Genomic DNA, 17,440 nt, shown 5'->3' with positions numbered 1-17,440 from the left:
GAATAGGACATACTATTACTGAACTTTACTTGGATTGCTCTTTTTCTAATTCTTTTTCTTTTAACTATGTTTTATAGGTTAAATGGAAAGCCTTATTTTCTTTTGATCAGCAGTGCAATTTAAATGTTAGAAATATCACGGATAATTACCGTAATGTGTGAAGATGGGAATGTTACTGTGCAGCCCTCGCTTCCAATCTCCATAGTTTACCAATGCACATACTTTGCATGTTCAGTGTACATACTTTGCACATTCAGGCTCTGCATGCAGGATATGTTAGCTGGCTTTTTGCATGGTATGAGATTACATGGAGAAAGCTTCTGCACATTTAAATGATAGATATGTTGCCTCTGTTCACACCTTCACACGCATGATTTAACACATAATTTTCCATGGTTGCCTAGTATCACACTGTGCACAAAGAGTGAGACTGTTGCTAAGGCCTGTCAATTTCTAAGCCCTGAAAACAAAATATTACATTATTTGATGACATGATCTTAAGGATAAGATTTATTTATTTATTTGCTGCAAGTCAACTATGAGCTCACACACGTATGCCTGTTAAAGCACACAAGCTACTCTTCGGCCATCTAAACCAGCACTTTGTTAATATGACTGGGATATTCATGGCCACGACCATGAATTTTACTCAGACTATTCTGGATTTTGGAGAACAAACTGTGGCTGGAACTTCTCTCAAGCCCAGTGACGTCCTGCCCTTGCCCTGCAATATTTTAAATCCTAGCTAAAATAACTGAGCCTGCAGCTCCTTTGATAAACATGAACCAAGCAAGAAAGCAATCTCCAAATACCCAAGGGCCAGCATATGCCACTCTTTTGATTAAACTAGATCTATTTTAAGAGAGAGGAGCATTAGAGCCCTAGCACAAAAATAAATATGCAAAATGTGTTCTTTCTTTCTTAGCTAGTTACATTTTCTGCCAGAGGTTGGTAATGAAGCCAAGGCTTTAAAGTCGCTGTCAGAATGGGTTCCAAGTTATTGTGGGTCCTTCAGCAACAAAGTATGCCAACAGTGCCCTTCAGCTCTCTATATTGGACAAACAGGCCAAACCCTACGCCAGAGGGTAAATGGACATAAATCTGATATCAGGAATCACAAGACAGAGAAACAAGTAGGAGAACACTTCAGTCTCCCAGGACATTCTATACAAGATCTCAAAGTAGCTGTCTTATTACAAAAGAATTTCAGAAATAGACTGGAAAGAGAAGTTGCTGAATTGCAACTTATTACCAAACTTAAAACCATGGATTCTTTATACATGATAAAGCTATTTTTAGCCATCTCACCCCTTGCTTTTTCCCGTAAGACCAATTGCAGTTGTTAACAGTCGTCAACAGGTTTACCACACCTATCAGGCAATCACCCATTCCCACCACCCTTCTGAGTAATACCCCTCCCCACCCTCTCACTATATTAAGGGTCTGGTGACTTCTGTTTCAGTGTATCTGAAGAAGTGTGCATGCACACGAAAGCTCATACCAATAACTAACTTAGTTGGTCTCTTAAGGTGCTACTGGAAGGAATTTTTTTCTTTTTTTATTTTATTTTGATTCAAAGTAGGAGTAGGTGAGCTCCCTTTTTCCCTGCTTTCAAAACTAAGGACAGTTTTCACTGTCTGCAGGCAATGCCAAAAACAAAGGATCCTCAAGAATGTCTCTTTCTAATCTGATTAAATTAACCAACTAAGTTAATTTGACTAACTTTCCAGTGGGGACATAATAAAGTTTACAACACGTTTTTCTGAAATACTTTTTTGATGTGTCTAGATCCAGCCTGGGTCTCCTCCAAGTGTTAATCAGTCAGATACAAGCCTGCTTTTATTCTGCTTTGCAATTCATATCCTTCCATTTGGCTACACAGCACCCTCTGGGAAGCTTCTTGCACTGTAGAATCACAGAATTGTAGAGTTGGTACCCCCAGGGGTCATCTAGTCCAACCCCTTGCATTGCAGGAAACTCATCTAAAGCATCCACCACAAATGGCCATATCACACGTAAAGTGACAGGAGCAGAATATATCACAATATAAAAACTAAAGTCATCAAAACTACCACCAACAACATAAGACTACATACATACCAATCACTCAAAGCACATTTTATAGCACACCCCTAAAAAAAAAAACCCTGGGAAGTATAGTTTCCTCCTCCTGGTGCTACAGTTTGCAGCACCTATAGCAAGCTGCAGTTCCCAAGATTCTTGGGTGGGTTTGCTTTAAATGTGCTTTAATTTTATGGTGTGTATGCAGTCTAAAGCAGCAATAAAATGACCTCTGCTTCCGGATATTCTGTAACTGGCATATTAAGATATACCAGGTCATGCTCCTCAACAGAGCTGGCTACCAGCTTCAGGAGGGCCTGGGCGTCTGAAGTAGTCATTTTGATATTCCACAATACTCAAAGAGATTGAGAGGCATGGTGGAAAATAAAAATGGCAGCTCTCAGAACCAGTTTCCTTTTTGGGAGAAGCAGGGTAGGAGTCAAACTTGCATGCTACTATGATGCTGGGATCTTGGCAGCTTCCTAGGATGCCAGATGTTGATGCCAGGGCTGCTCTCAATGCCTACTCGGTAGTTGCACCCGCCCTGTGTAACACCCTCCCATCAGATGTCAAGGAAATAAACAACTAACTGACTTTTATAAACAACTATCTGACTTTTAGAAGACATCTGGAGGCAGCCCTGTTTAGGGAAGTTTTTATTGTTTGATGTTTTATCATGTTTTAAATATTCTGTTGGGAGCTGCGTATGGGTGACATACAAATAATAAAATTATTATTATGGTGATTACTACTGGAGTGTTTAAAAGTTATAACATGTAGGAGGGAAAGGGCTACCCTCATGGACATTTCTTCAGAGGGAGTTTCACAGTGATGGGTGCTGCCCACAATGAGAAGGCCATGTACCTTATCCCAACCACCAGATAATAAAGGAACACAAAGAAAGGCCTCATATGCCACTCTTAGTTACATGGTGTGAACAGCTCTAACATTTTTTACAATAAAAGAAATCACTCAAGTGTGGTCCAAATAGCCTGTACCCCATGACCCTGGTTGCTTTGCAAGGGGTGGGGCTTCAGTGCAAATACAGAATACGGAGTGCCACATCTACTGTTCAGGAAATCTTGAACGCTTGGGCTGTGCTGTACTAGTTCTTGGGATGTTTTGCAGCCCTTATTTCAATATGAAATCTAACGCTAACAATCTGCCGAAGAACCAGACCTCTTGGCTTCTTCATTACACTCATTGAACATTTTTGTGTTAAAGAAAAACATCTCCACCATATGTAGTTGGCAGGATGGACTGATGGATAATTGAGCCATGTACGGACTCATCATACAGTGCAAACCCATTATTATTATTATTACCCATACCATATCATATTTTTGAACATCACACTTCTGTGGGCTCTTAGCGAAATAATTACTCCTGCCTCAAGAGAGATTATCCTGTCAACATCTTGGGAGGGTAAACATTCCATTTCAAAGTCATCACTGCACAGAATTCTAATTAAGTTATAAGAAGAACAACTAAAGGTTCTCATTGTCCTTTCACATACTGTAACACAGCCATTGCTGGAATATAACATGACACCAGGCAATGGCAGTATGAAAGGGGTCTTTGAACCTGCTTCTTTTATCCTGCTCTGTTCCTAACAGGGTGTCTCTGCTCTAATTCCAAAGAGAATTTGCTTCAAGGTCCATAATTGCACTGGGGAGCTGAAGCCTCATAAAAATGTAGAGCATCGTCTCTCTTAAGTCAATATGCATTATCTGTGGTAGCAGCAAACTGATATACCATGAGGGAATACTTAAAAATCGCCCATTTGGAAATGCATTAAAAATTATTATTTTTTACTGAAAACAGAACAAATTTTTAATTACTGGAGTTGTATAGCATTGAGGTTTTCTCTATCTCTCTCCCTCTGTATCTTCCAGAATATTTTCTTTACACCTGTATCCATAGGAGCAAACTCCATGGGGCTGTAGGTGCTTGGGCACCCACAAAGTAAATGAAAAAAGCTGGCAGGTGGCAGCAGCGCTGCCTTCAAGAGAGAAGCGGTTCAGATCTGCCCTCTGCAGCTAGCCAGCAAGGCACTCTATTCTAGGGGTGAGGCTCGGACGTGGAGGCAGAGTTCAATCCCCCCCCCCCATGGAAAAGGGAGCCTCACTGGCTGTGGAGAGGAGGAGTAAGAGGAGTTGTTGCTGCTGGCCCCTGCAATGCATACATGCGATGTAACACTCAGACGTGTGCATGTGACATGGGCACCCACAATCCTGAGGCCAAGATGGCACCCTTGTCTGTATCGGTTAAATATCTCCAAGGTTGAAATAAAGCCTACACAATTCATTCACATATACAACATCAACTTCATCATTATCACTTTTTATATGTATTCTGTGGAATTGCCCTGCGGTCTTTTGATGAAGGACGGTGTATAAATTTAATAAATTATATCCTGACTTTCCACTTCTCCTCCTCATGTTACCCCTGAATGAGATCACAATTCCTCTTCCTGGAGGAAGGTGAAAGCTCTGCTACTAATACAGCAACTACAACTGCATTAATAGAAAAATGCCATTTAGTAGATATATCAGCCACCACTGAAATAGCTATCTATGCCAAAATCTTCTGTAGTAATTAAAAGGTGTTTTGCAGCAAAAGAAGCTGTAAAATATGGTGAGTGCTTCATATAGCAACCTTTCCTGCTTTCCACTTAAAGATGCATATTCTTTCAAATCTGCTAATGCTGCTACTTCTTGGGAAATTGCTTTTTAGAGAAGCATAGATTTGGTGGGGGTTGTGAAACAAGAAGTCTAATTCATTCCTTGCACTTTTAGGAGACCAGTTTTTCGATTGGACTTACTCCCAGGGAAGTCTATATTGGATTGCAGCCTTCTTAACAATTACAAAAGGGGGTTACTGCTAGGGATGTCTGAGGATTGCATTCAGTTTAAGTGAACTGCCTTGATACGTACTTTTGGGACTAACAGAGGGATCAGAATGGAGCTATTCTTCAGCTTCCACGTTTCTCCAAATTCTACAGTACAGTTTTTGGTTCTAAAAGACCATACCAAAATGTATATATAATGCATAACATTGTGTATACACTACTTCACAAACCAGCAGTGTGAGCACATTGGATGGAGAGTAAACACAAGCGTGTACACAGCCTAAGTCTCACTGAACTCAACCCTTTCAGAGGTCATACCATATGCATTTCTGTTCCTTATTTTCTAAAATTCAGATTCTTTCCAACATTATATATCTCTCTCACACACACACATACACACACATATATACAGCAGATCATCAGGAGGTGGCAGTAGCGTTTGCTGAAAGAGTTTGACAGAAACTGGAAGTGGAAAAGCTCTGCATGAATTCACATAGGCTAGTGTTTTCAAGTTTCCCAAAGCAGATAACAGTAGTCTGAATTACAAAGACTCTGCACTTTAATTGCATCTTTTATTGACTAGTTGGTAAGCTTGGTAAATAATTTATCATTTTAATTCAGGAGTATTAGAAAGCACTGCATACATTTGTTGAAAATGTATTAAGCATCAAGGTCCTGAAAGATTTTATAGGACAACTGACTAATTTTATCTTTGATTACATTTCTCATCTGTGGGTCTTCAAAGGCTCGAGCTGAAGTCCCTCTCAGGCCTCCTGCTTTGCAAAGATGCCACCTAAATGAATGTGCGTCTTTCTTATATATAAAGCCAGACAATGTGGGTGATTTTGAAATGGTGTCATCATAATATTACTGAAAACTGATGTGAATTTATTTTGAGGGATTGGACACAGCTATGTATTTAAGTATATCCATTACATGAAAAGGGAAACTCAGTTTAAAGGGGGAGAAGAATCTAAATGTGATCCCTATTTCAACTTACTTAAGTGTCAGGGAACTGACATCGGAGCTAGAGGCGAAGGGAAGGCTCTCAAATGATGCTGGAGAAGGGCCCAGCAGGGAGAGAGGCAGCTCCGCAGATGGGGAAGCAAATCAGCGCAACACCAGGGATATAGAGGGGCTGATGGGGGAATCAGCGAGAGGGCTCCAGGACTCTTCACCGGACACCAGCGGGGAGAGCACGGGTCCTCCGCTACCCACGCCCACCCTGCGCAGAAGACTTCCGCGCAGAGAGAGTAGGAGGAGACTGGGTGTCAAACAACTTTTATGTTGGAAAAGATTTAAGAAACGCCCACTGATGGATCCTGCTAGCGACTGAGGCAGCCACGAAGTGAAGGGCTGTCCAGACTGAAAGGTTTAGCAAGGCAACAAAGCCTGGAGAGGTGGCAACTTAGACACGAGCAACCCATACACATTACATTAAGTCTCATTTTTACATTTACAACATAAGTAATCTGGACCAGACAAATTCATGGAGGGTAAGGCTATACATGGCTGCTAGCCACGATAGCTATGCTCTACCTCCACATTTGGAGGCAGTAATGTTTCTGAAAACCAGTTGCTGGAAGTCACAGTATGGGAGAGGGTTCCTTGGATCCTGGTTTCAGGTTACCCACAGGCATCTGGTTGGCCACTGTGAGAACAGGATGCTGGACTAGATGGGCCATTGGCCTGATCCAGAAGAAGCTCTTCTTTATGTTCTTAAAGTCTTGAAGGCTTGGCACCGACTCTGCTACAGCTGCTTTCAGCTGAAAGCTTCCCCACCCCCCATGAAGTTTAAGAAAATCACAACCAAGCATGAAAGTTCAGGTATGATTTATTAATGATCTGTGAACCAGCACAATAGAACCCCACACTATTACATATAATCTGAAGTTAATGAATAAGTGAAGAGGTTGGAATACTGTGATTTCGCATACCTTGTAGTAAATGAAAGGTATGAAATGAAAAGCCATTTTGAGACTTTAATCTAGACCTAAATGAGTGTGTGTGAAAAAGAAGCAGTGTTTTACACTGTTCCCCACCCTACATGGGTTCATTAGAATATATGGAGAACCCTTGGATTTACAGTTCTGTGCTGAGGGCTCTCTCACTGTGAAATCGGCAACTTCACCACTTCTTTACAGACATTATAATAAATGTGCAGTTGTTGTGCACTGGTCAGGAGAGAAGCCTGTTGCAGCAATATCACTCCCTCTCTCAAACTGTCACATAGCTTAAAATACACATTTTCCCTTTTAGATAATTCTAAATCAGAAAATACTTTCTTTACCACTAATAGAATGAACTACACACAACTTTTGTTTTTCAACTTCCAATTCAATTTGCAATGCTGCCTGCCAGTATAATTAAGGCAACTTTCATTTTCAATCTGTTCAGGGGAGCATCTACAGTGAAGTAACAGCTGGACAGACACAACAGCTTCGCCAACATCCCCTGTATGCAAGCGATTTCCCTCAGTTGTGTTTCGTTTTTCTCACATAGGCAGAAATACGGTTCAAAATGGCTCCTTTGAACTCCACATGTAGAACAATCAAAGTATGTCCAGCTTGGGAAGGGACTACATTTAAAACATGGGAGGTTGTTTTCTGTGCAAGTAACAGAGGATATTGTAGTTTGTCCCCACAGCCCTGGAATGAAGGCACTGCCAGACACTGAATGGGTTTCAGCATGTGCCATTTCCCCCTTCATGATCTACATCCTTCTTAACTAGTCCGCCTCCACAAACTCAGTGTGAATATACTTGCTAAGAAGACAAAAGCTTGGAGCTGCCTTATATAACTGTGACTGTTCCCTGCCATTCTCAACCATCAATGTCAGTGAACGGAAAGATGTGCAAATGCCTGATAGGGATGCAGAAGAGATCGCCTGTCAGAAACTTGGCCAGAAAGCCTTGGGTTAAAAGAGGCCACTGAATTATTTCCCCTGTCCCCAAGTGCACAGTTTGATCATTAATTCAACAAGTCACACTATCTGCACACACACACACACACACACACACACACACACGCCACATACAACCTTGCTGAGTAGCGCAGGAAAGTCTGAAAGGGCTCTCAGTCACAGGCTTCTAAGCACCTTCCTGCATCGGTGCAGGATAGTTCCTGCTGAGACTGAACAAGGTGCGTTTGGCACCTTCTCCCCTCCCCAGTTTGAGCCTCTTGCATTATTTCTGAATGCCTGAAGAGGGCAATGGTGTGGCTAAACCTCATTTGGAAATCGTCCAAGTTATATATATATTTTAATCAACAGATCAAAAGTCATAAGGCAAACATACATTTTTAGTTAAACCAGATCAAAACAGTAGTGTATGGTGCTGAGAACTGTAGCTTCTGATATTATGCCATTACTAGTCTCAAAACTTGGTAGCCTAAATTTTACAAAACAGCTGCTCAGTCTTGATAAATTTAACATATCCCAAATGAGCATCTGTTTTCATTTGGGAAGAAACGTGCCTACTGTTTTGTATCTACCCCTTTAGCAATGAAAAATAGATTTTCGTGATTCTTCAGGACATCTTTATTCATCACATCCAGTCACATCTTCAGCCTATTTCTTTCTGCCTATTTTGCTCTGTTTCTCCTGTCTTCCCCCTCCAGCTTCTGGATCTGGTTTGGGACGCACCTTATAAAACACAAACTTATAGCTAATAGAGCAGCACAACACACTGCTTATCTCAAACATAATGCAAGGATTCTGCTACCTTCTTGTAGCAGTGGGACAACATCCTTCATTTTGTATTCTTTCATGCCGTGTCATTGATGTGGTAGATGGTACCCCAGAATAAGTGATAGCGAAAAAGAGAGAGGAAAAGGAGAGGCTTGTTCAGATAGTTGACTGATACAGAAGAGAAGCCATCAGCTTATTCAAGGATCTTCTACATGGCAGGTGGGACTCTAGAATAACTGATGCCTTGGTGACTCATACTGGGAAAGGAACAAGGGGAGTGTGACTGTATTTATTCTGCCAGATGGTTCAGTGGTATTAACAGTCCCATCACCCAGGATCTCCCTTTGGATAGGCTGCCTGAGTTGGGAACTGGAGGCATGGTGTCTCAATGATTCCAATCCAGTCAATTGGACATCGAAGCATAGCATATAAATGTCAAAAATTAATAAAAAATGGAAAGAGAGCAAAAGGAGAGCGTAGATGAGATTCCATGTCCTTCCTTATTGAAGGTGTTACCATTTTAGAGTCTGGGCACCAATTAAGGCCACTGCAGCATAGTTTCTTCTCATGACTCATGTACAGAGAGACTCATGTATAGATTCATGTGTGAATCTATTTTGACATTCCTCTCTTTCAAGTGTCTCCCCTGCCAGTAACAAGCATTCAGATGAGTTGCAAGGGCCATGCCCATGCACCTTGGAACTTTTGACATGAATAAAACTGCTTTTTGGCTCCTGGAACTTTCTCCCAGAACTAGGATGGACACTTACACACCATGAAAAAATGAGGAAATGTGTCATCAAAAAAGGGACAAAAGAAGATGCAAGTTTATATATTATTCAAATGTGTATATATAGATGCAAATTTAGGAATAATTAGTGTAATTTGAAGCAGAAATACAATAAATCTTGCCATAGTGGGGGAGACTCTGATCAAGTGACTTGTGTATATGCTGTCCAGGTACTCACTGTTGCTGGCAACATCAAGGGCCCTCCTTTCACATGATAGAAAAGGCACTTCCGGAAATCTAGTGGAATCTAACAGAAGTTTAGTGCTCATTACCATGTTAATTGTTTCCAGATAAAAATCAATTTGCTCAGGAAATTGTGAGATTTTTGCATTGTAATTTCCCTGCAGTTTTCATCTTAACACCATCACCACTCATGTGTTGAAAATTAAGGCGGTATCCTGGCATACATTTCTTTGTCGGCATTTAAAATCTAGCATGACATGGAGGTATTTCGATAAAAAACCCACAGTTTTGTAACACAACAAGTACTGTCAAGGCAATAAGCAACTATTTTACTTTTAAAACCCAACTGAAGGCGGCCATGTTTAGGGAGGTTTTTAATGTTTGATGCTGTATTGTTTTTAATATTCGGTTGGAAGCCACCCAGAGTGGCTGGGTGGGGTATAAATATTATTATTATTATTATTATTATTATTATTATTATTATTATTATTATTATTATTATTTACAAGGAATGTTAGAAATGGGACAAATGCTAGCATTATAACCAGTGCAACTAATGCAATAAACTGCACATCAGAATGCAGCCCCAAGTCCTCTGCTGGAAACTTGCACTGTACTTGCAGATGCATATTTTGATATTTGCACTTCTGCTTGTCTTGTTGTTCCTTTATCTTCTCCATCTATGTCTTTTACTTCCACATATTATCCAAAGGCCTTTTAGAGCCCTAAAATATTGTTTCTAGGGCATGGACCCGATACATTGTTTGTATTGCCACAGCTTTTTGTGCTTTAGTGAAATAAAACCATTTTAGCTTTTTCAGCATACTTGGCTAATCTTTTCCTCATGACAATTGCACAATATCCCGTCCCTGGGAGAAGGGACAATGGCCGCTGTACTGTTGGCTGCCCTTTTCTTTCAACCTGGCTAGAGATGAGCTTCAGGGCAGAGGACCATGCTGGTTCAGCATCAATTTCTTCCTAGAGCCCACACAGAGAGCCATAGAAATATATTTCCTAATAGGAGTCACTGTGGTTAGAAGAGCACAGGCCATTTATTAGTGAAAGCCACACCAAGCCTGGCTCATTCCGTTTTTGTTCCAGGTGCCTTCAGATCAGTCACTCTGTTGACCTAACCTCATTAGCGAGCTTTTTCCTTTGCTGGTGAAGATGAATCCCATGCAATGCACAGTTTTTAAAAGGAGCTTATAAAGCCATATAAAAGGCATTCCCAGGGCAACAACTAAAATGTTAAATTAGGCTTTGACAGCAGAACATTTTACTCCAGGTAGATTTGAAAACTATGCCACAAATTACCGCTCATAAAATTTTCCCTAGTCCTTATTTGCATTTTATTATGGCACATATGGAATGCAGATCCAGGCTTACTTTATTTCAAACTGCAAGGATCTAACACTTTCATGATATTTTTTCATGCTGATGATGAAAAGAGGAATAATTGCAAACGGGCATGGTTTGACTGCAATATTAGTGTTGGAACTTAGTCAAGTTGTGTAGGGCCTGTTTTCCCATACTGACTTGATTGGCAACCAACCATGCCTTTTCTCTCTCCCTCATTTTGGTGGATAAACACTCTGAACTCCAGGAGATAAATTATTTTTACACCTCAAGAGGAGAGGTACATAGCACAGTGCTTCCAATGATTGAATGGCTACATGAATGAATAAAGAATGAGCAACAAACAATACTGTATAATTGACACAGCAATTCTAATCACATCTAAGTTTGACATTATGAAGCCTAAACAACATCACTTAACTGCACTCTGAAAGCTGGTATTGAAGGGTGATCTTTAAAGTGAAAAACGTTATAGAAAGTGCTCAAGGAAGGAACCACAACTGATCTACAGCAAGGATTAGTGTCTTTCAGGATTGTTAGTTCTGTTTTGCATTGCTTTAACTGGCTTCTGTTGTGCAGCTTTTAGTCAAATGGAAATGAGCTTGTTATGTACTGAGCTGAATAGGATCCAAAATGCAGCAGTCTGATTGGTCCACAGGAGCCACCCAATCCAGTTCCAGGTGGAAGTGAATCTGCGACTTGATTGGCCTGCAGGAGAATCCTGGAATTAGCCAATCACATGGGGCCCATTGTGTAAATAATGTACCATATAAAGCAGACATTCTGGGGGAACTTCCATTCTTCCTCACCACTATGAGCTGAATAAATAAAGAGCATGAATTCCACTCTCGACTCTGAGTATATTTCAGAGCTGTTTTGTCTGTGACTACCTTATGAATGAAGAACTTGTGAACTCCAGTTTTTGTTGGATTACAACTCCCATCAGCCCCAGCTAGCATGGCCACTGGTCAATGATGATGGGAGTTGCTGTCCAGCAACAATTGGAATGCCAAATGTGAAGTGTTAGGGACTGGTTTTTCAGAGTGGATGTCTCATAAATCTGTTAGATATTCTAAGAGTGCCTTCTTCATCCATTCTGTAAAGGCCAGCCTGCAATATGCATTGTTACATTAAAACTGTTGGCACTGTAGTCCAAACTACTGAGCCTCTTGGGCTTGCCAATTGGTTCAAATTTGTGCAACGGGGTGAGCTCCTGTTGCTCTGTCCCAGCTTCTGCCAACCTAGCAGTTCGAAAGCATACCAGTGCAAGTAGATAAATAGGTACCACTGCAGTGGGAAGGTAAACGGTGTTTCCGTGCACTCTGGCACTCGTCACTGTGTCCCGTTGTGCCAGAAGCCGTTTAGTCATGCTGGCCACATGACCTGGAAAGCTGTCTGTGGACAAACACTGGCTCCCTTGGCCTGAAGCGAGATGAGCGTCGCACCCCATAGGAACATAAGAACTGCCACACTTGAGCAGAGCAAATGTCCATGTAGTCCTTTGTGGTTTCCAGTATGTGTCAGCTAGATATTTATGGGAATCCCACAACTGTCCATGGAGCCTTTAACCTGAGAACCTATGTGACAAATCTTAATGTATAAATAATGGAGTAATAGAAAGGCATGTAGCATTATAACTATGGAATCCAGTTCTTTAAAAACTCACTGAGTGTGAACCACTTTCCAAAGTATTCCAAGACTGTTCTGTTCCTTGTGGCTTTTGTTATAGCCAAGGCATAAGATATCATATGTTGATTGCATATAAAGTTTTTAAGTATGTTCTATATTACACTGATTTTAAAAATGTAACTTACATTTTTATGCAGGCCTAAGAATAAAAGGAGTGAGATAGGAATCCAAGTATGTAAATGATGAATAAATAAATCAGTGTTGAAAGGTTTAGTATTTTAATTTAGTCTATTTTAACATGGCTAGTACATTGGGGAAAAATGACACTCATATTAGTAACAAAACAGCAATCATAATCTTTGTCATTCTGGTTTCAAAGTGGGCTTTCTGAGACACTGACAAAACCTGATTTGATTAACATGATTCTCAAAATCAGCCTCTCACAATAGTAATAATAGGCTGTATTTCGTATTCTTTTGTGTGTGTGTGCTATTAGCTTTCAAGATGTCATTTAAAGTAATCTAAACATTCAGAATATTGAAAGTGAATTCTTCTAACAAGATAATGCAAGGATCTGGCAGCTATAAAGAATTATTTCTTTGGGGTATAGTAAGCACATTCCATCTCTAAACCTCTTGAAAATGTTAATTAGCACCAAATAAAGAACAATGGAAAATGTCTGCATTCTTCCTTGGAGACTAAGATTTGGGACAAGTCATTTTGCACATGACTGGAATACTTAAGTGTATAGAGATTTAAATATCTGATTTTAATAGGTTTCATCCCACTGGGAGAGACACTTTTGATTATCTATGACCTCTACCAATTATCGTGATTCTCCCCATAGGCCAACCATAATTTTAATAACTCATCAAACTAAGCCTGAAGGTTCTCTAAAATGCCAAATATGTACTTGAACTTCTTTTGCTAGTTACAGAGCTAGTAGTTGCTACCTGACCTTTTTTCACTCCAGTTTTTTTTAAGTAGTCACTTTCAGCTCATTAAAACATTTAACTTTTGAACAAAGGTAATGTAACAGCTCCAAACTGTATACAGATGTGAGCTTCTTAATCCACAGAAACTCATCAATACAGAAGAATGTTTGAAGACAGATTGTACCAGATAATGTTGAGACTATACAGACAACCAAACTACATTGCTCATTTGTATTATCTTGCCATCTTGGAAGGACAATTTCTGTTTTTGCTATGTAAGTGATTGTGCAGAGCTTCTACTGCTGGCCCTCAGTTGAATCCTACCCATGCTTAAATTTAGAAGCAATTGATAACCAAGATTAACCATGGAGGTGTTTTGCCATTGAGAGACTGTGAGGAGGTTATGATTCAAGAAACTACCATTGTATCTTCTTACCTAGGTGAGAGTTTTATCAGGGGCTGTCAGTGCTCTGTGACATTTCTGTTTTGCAATGCATCCAAGGATTTTGGAATGCATCCCCTGGTGGAAGGAAGTAGAAGGGGAAGGGGCCAAGCTGACTAGGGTTGGATGAATTTATCCCAGCAGAGATCTTGTGAATACTTAGCACTGAGGTGAGTGTTCCAACTAAGACCATCAGCTTCAGAGGCTAAAATTGCCTAGCCCCAGCATGGAGTGAGTGTAGCAATCTTATGGCCACAAATTCCTGTACCAAATTTTGAGAGCATATTGCAATGAGTCCATGTTTTACAGAAATAGCCACATTAAAACCAGCCAGTACTTGATAGTTCTGTCTTCATAAGATTTCTACTCATAAGATTTGCTTATTAAAATAAAAGTAGGAACTTGTGAAATCCCTTTAGTGTCATGGAGCAAACAGATACAGAACATTTTCTCAACCCTTGGGAGAATAAAGAAGATGGTGCCCACTTAAGGTGTCCTACTTAACAAATCTTCAATGTTTCTGGGGGAGAACATGGAAAATAATAATTTGTGAATGTGGTCTGGATGCTCCTTTCTTTTCAATGCCCTAGTTACTTTCACCATTATTTCAAAAGGCTTCCAGTGTAAAATATGTAAGTACTAGGAGAAAGGAAGGTAACAGAACATTTTACCAGTTCTGAACTATCGAATTCTTTGAAGGGCTGAGACAGAAGCTTGCTAGCAAGCTTTTTCTTTTTCTTTTTGGTTTGGAAGAAAGATTTTCATGTTGTATGAAAGATTTCATACAATTGCCACCCTTGTTAACCATTTTCACTACTTGCTTATAGTCCTGGCAGAAGCAGTGGTTGCATTCTCTGCTGGACAAAAAATGTTGATTTTATTGTTGCTGCTGCTATTTTACAAAAAGCAGCATGTTTCCTGCCCTCACTCAGATTTGGCTTTTGCTGAGATATGGCTATGTGATGATATATGAAGCCTAATTGGAGTGAGGGAAATGCTTCCTGTACCTACTATGGTTTATTGCTGGTTAAAAGAGGGATGATACCCACCCCCAGTTTGCCATCCCACCATATATCTCAAGAGAGGCCTGCAAATAAGGGCATTTTGATGCAGCCTCAATCCTTTATAATAACAAGTCTTTCTATTTGTACAAGCAGCTTGAGAAAACATATTAAAAAGGCTGCCGTTCCACATAAACCACCTCATTAAATGTGTACATGTGTGCTTATTGCAAGTAGGGTGTGTGCATATGCTGTGAGCACTATCCAACGCAAGTGATTGTTCACTGCACTTTCAAATGATCTGTGTTTTCTCATGCTGTAGCAGGGTGCTTGAAGCATCTCCCTGTCATTTTCATTTCCTTGTGAGTGGTCACTGCTCTTGAATAACTATTTGCCAAACATTCAGCTGCTTGTAAATAGCCCTTTGGCTTGCTCATCTTGCTCATCTTGGCAGACAGAAACAGCCTGCGTTAGAGATATGCAGACACTGAGGCTATGTGCACATTACCATTTACTCCGGGTCCAGTGCAATCCCACCACTGGTATATGAAGCTGCATATGCACAACGTTAACTACAATCCATGGGTATCCTGTATTTTCATGCAAAATACTGCTCTGTGATGTGTTTTTCCTCAAGCCAACTTCTGATTTGAAAACATAAGCCTCGGATAAGCTGAGGTGACATTTCAGTCCCGCATTGCGCATGCACAGACAACAGCTTCATTGACTGGGAGTTGCACCGACTGTTCTGCACATACACACCATTCTTCACACACATGTAGCTCTGCAGAGTGGTCCCCACAAACCTCCTGCTGCAACCTGAGTTCATCACAACAGCAGCACCCATTGGCATTACAAGACTAATACTTGGAAGAGGGGTGTTCTGTTTTTGAACATTTGATGCAATGCACTTCAGCTGTGGAATGCTTTTGAGAAGAGGGCATAGAAGGGGAATAAGAAACGAAGGTGTATGATGCAACCAGGATATGGCCTGCAGGTGCATGAGGTCCCCACCTTCTTGAGACTGAGCAGCTCTGGATCTGATGAGTTCCTTAGAACCACATGTATGCCATATTGGATTACATTATGGATATAAATGTAAGGATGCAATACTCTGCATCATATTGTAAAGCACATGTCTTTAGCACTGTCGTAATGGTGCCCCCAGAGCAAATGGTTTTGGAAGGAGAGTAGGTCAGCGCTTCAGGAATACAGCTCCCTGCAGTGCATCAGCAAAAGTGGTAGCAGAGTTTGTTCATCACTGTTCCGCAGTGTTATTTGAATGGTATCCAATTTTCCAGTGGCCTTTCCAATAATAGTGGTCGAAGAATACTTTAAAATAGAAACGTCCCCATCTATTGCAATTATCCTCTCCAGAAAGCAGTTATATTTGAGAACACAGGTTAATTTTCTGAGAATCTCCATAGCTTGAGTACAATTATGTTTGTGTCAGTTTGGGTCATTGTCGGGGGAAACCAGGCTTTATTCTTCCTAACTAGTCAGTGCACAAAAACTGAGTGTTAAAATGGCATATTTTTAAAAGGAACTTTGCACTCTGTTTAGCCATTTATTTCATTTGCAATTAGTGAATTTAACTGAAATGTAACTTGTGTATTTTGATTTAGATATATGTAAACATGCATTGTATCAAGAACAAACTGATAAAAATGAAGAGCATATCTGTCCAAAATGAGACAATTTACCAATGATTTTATCAACAGGCTCACAATAAGGAATAGTCTCTTTCTTCCCCACCCCATCTCTAGCTCCTGAAATGATATGAATATAAAAAAGTCCTCAATTTAATTTAAAAGATAGGGTTCTAGCCTCCTGGCTGTGGGGAAACATGAAAACATGACCCCAATTAACCTTAAACTCTCAGACAAGAAAGCTAAAGAAAATGAAATATATATCACCCCCCCAAATTATTATATTTAGAAGTCTCATGGATTACTAGGAATCTAATTCATTATTCCTGAAAGTTTCACAATGTAGGAAACCAATCTGTTATCAAAATGGAGCAAAATGCAGACACTGAATATATAATATTTCTGTTTAAGAATATAAAGGGCACAGTCTTTATATGAGACTTTCTTCTAAGTCTATTTAGTAGGCTTAACCTTAGTTTTAGGCAGCGAAGCTCACTTTACTGAACGTGTGGAAGTGAAAGGAGGTCTATGGCCCCCTGGCTCAAATGCATGTCTTTGCCAGCTATGTCTTCACTTACCACCATACATTCAATGGAATATATGAAGGGGGAGCCAACGTGTATATAGTTGCCTTCATGTACAGCTGCCCATGTGACAGGCAATCCGAACTGGACACACACACCAATATTCTGGAGGATCCTATGTTCATACAATTCTATGTAAGTAAGGTCCTCTTTTAGAAAGAAAATGTGTAGAGGCCAGGGATATCACACCTGGAAGAGCCATATCTGCTGAGGGTGGGGCGAGAAGTTGCAGTTCTGTATCCCTCTCAATGTGTTCACTGAAACCAGGGGAG

At 40.4% G+C, this 17,440-nt stretch overlaps 1 protein-coding gene across 1 annotated transcript in view; it reads left to right on the top strand.

Annotated features, from left to right (window-relative positions):
• DPP10 (dipeptidyl peptidase like 10) overlaps positions 1-17,440 on the top strand; it is a 584,313-nt gene that overhangs the window by 185,917 nt on the left and 380,956 nt on the right. The gene's annotated exons all lie outside the window — the stretch shown is intronic.

This window comes from Podarcis bocagei (assembly GCF_964188305.1).
Source record: "Podarcis bocagei genome assembly, chromosome: 1".
Taxonomy (NCBI): domain Eukaryota; kingdom Metazoa; phylum Chordata; class Lepidosauria; order Squamata; family Lacertidae; genus Podarcis; species Podarcis bocagei.
Note: the sequence above shows the minus strand (reverse complement) of the source record. Positions and strands in the feature narration are given on the sequence as shown.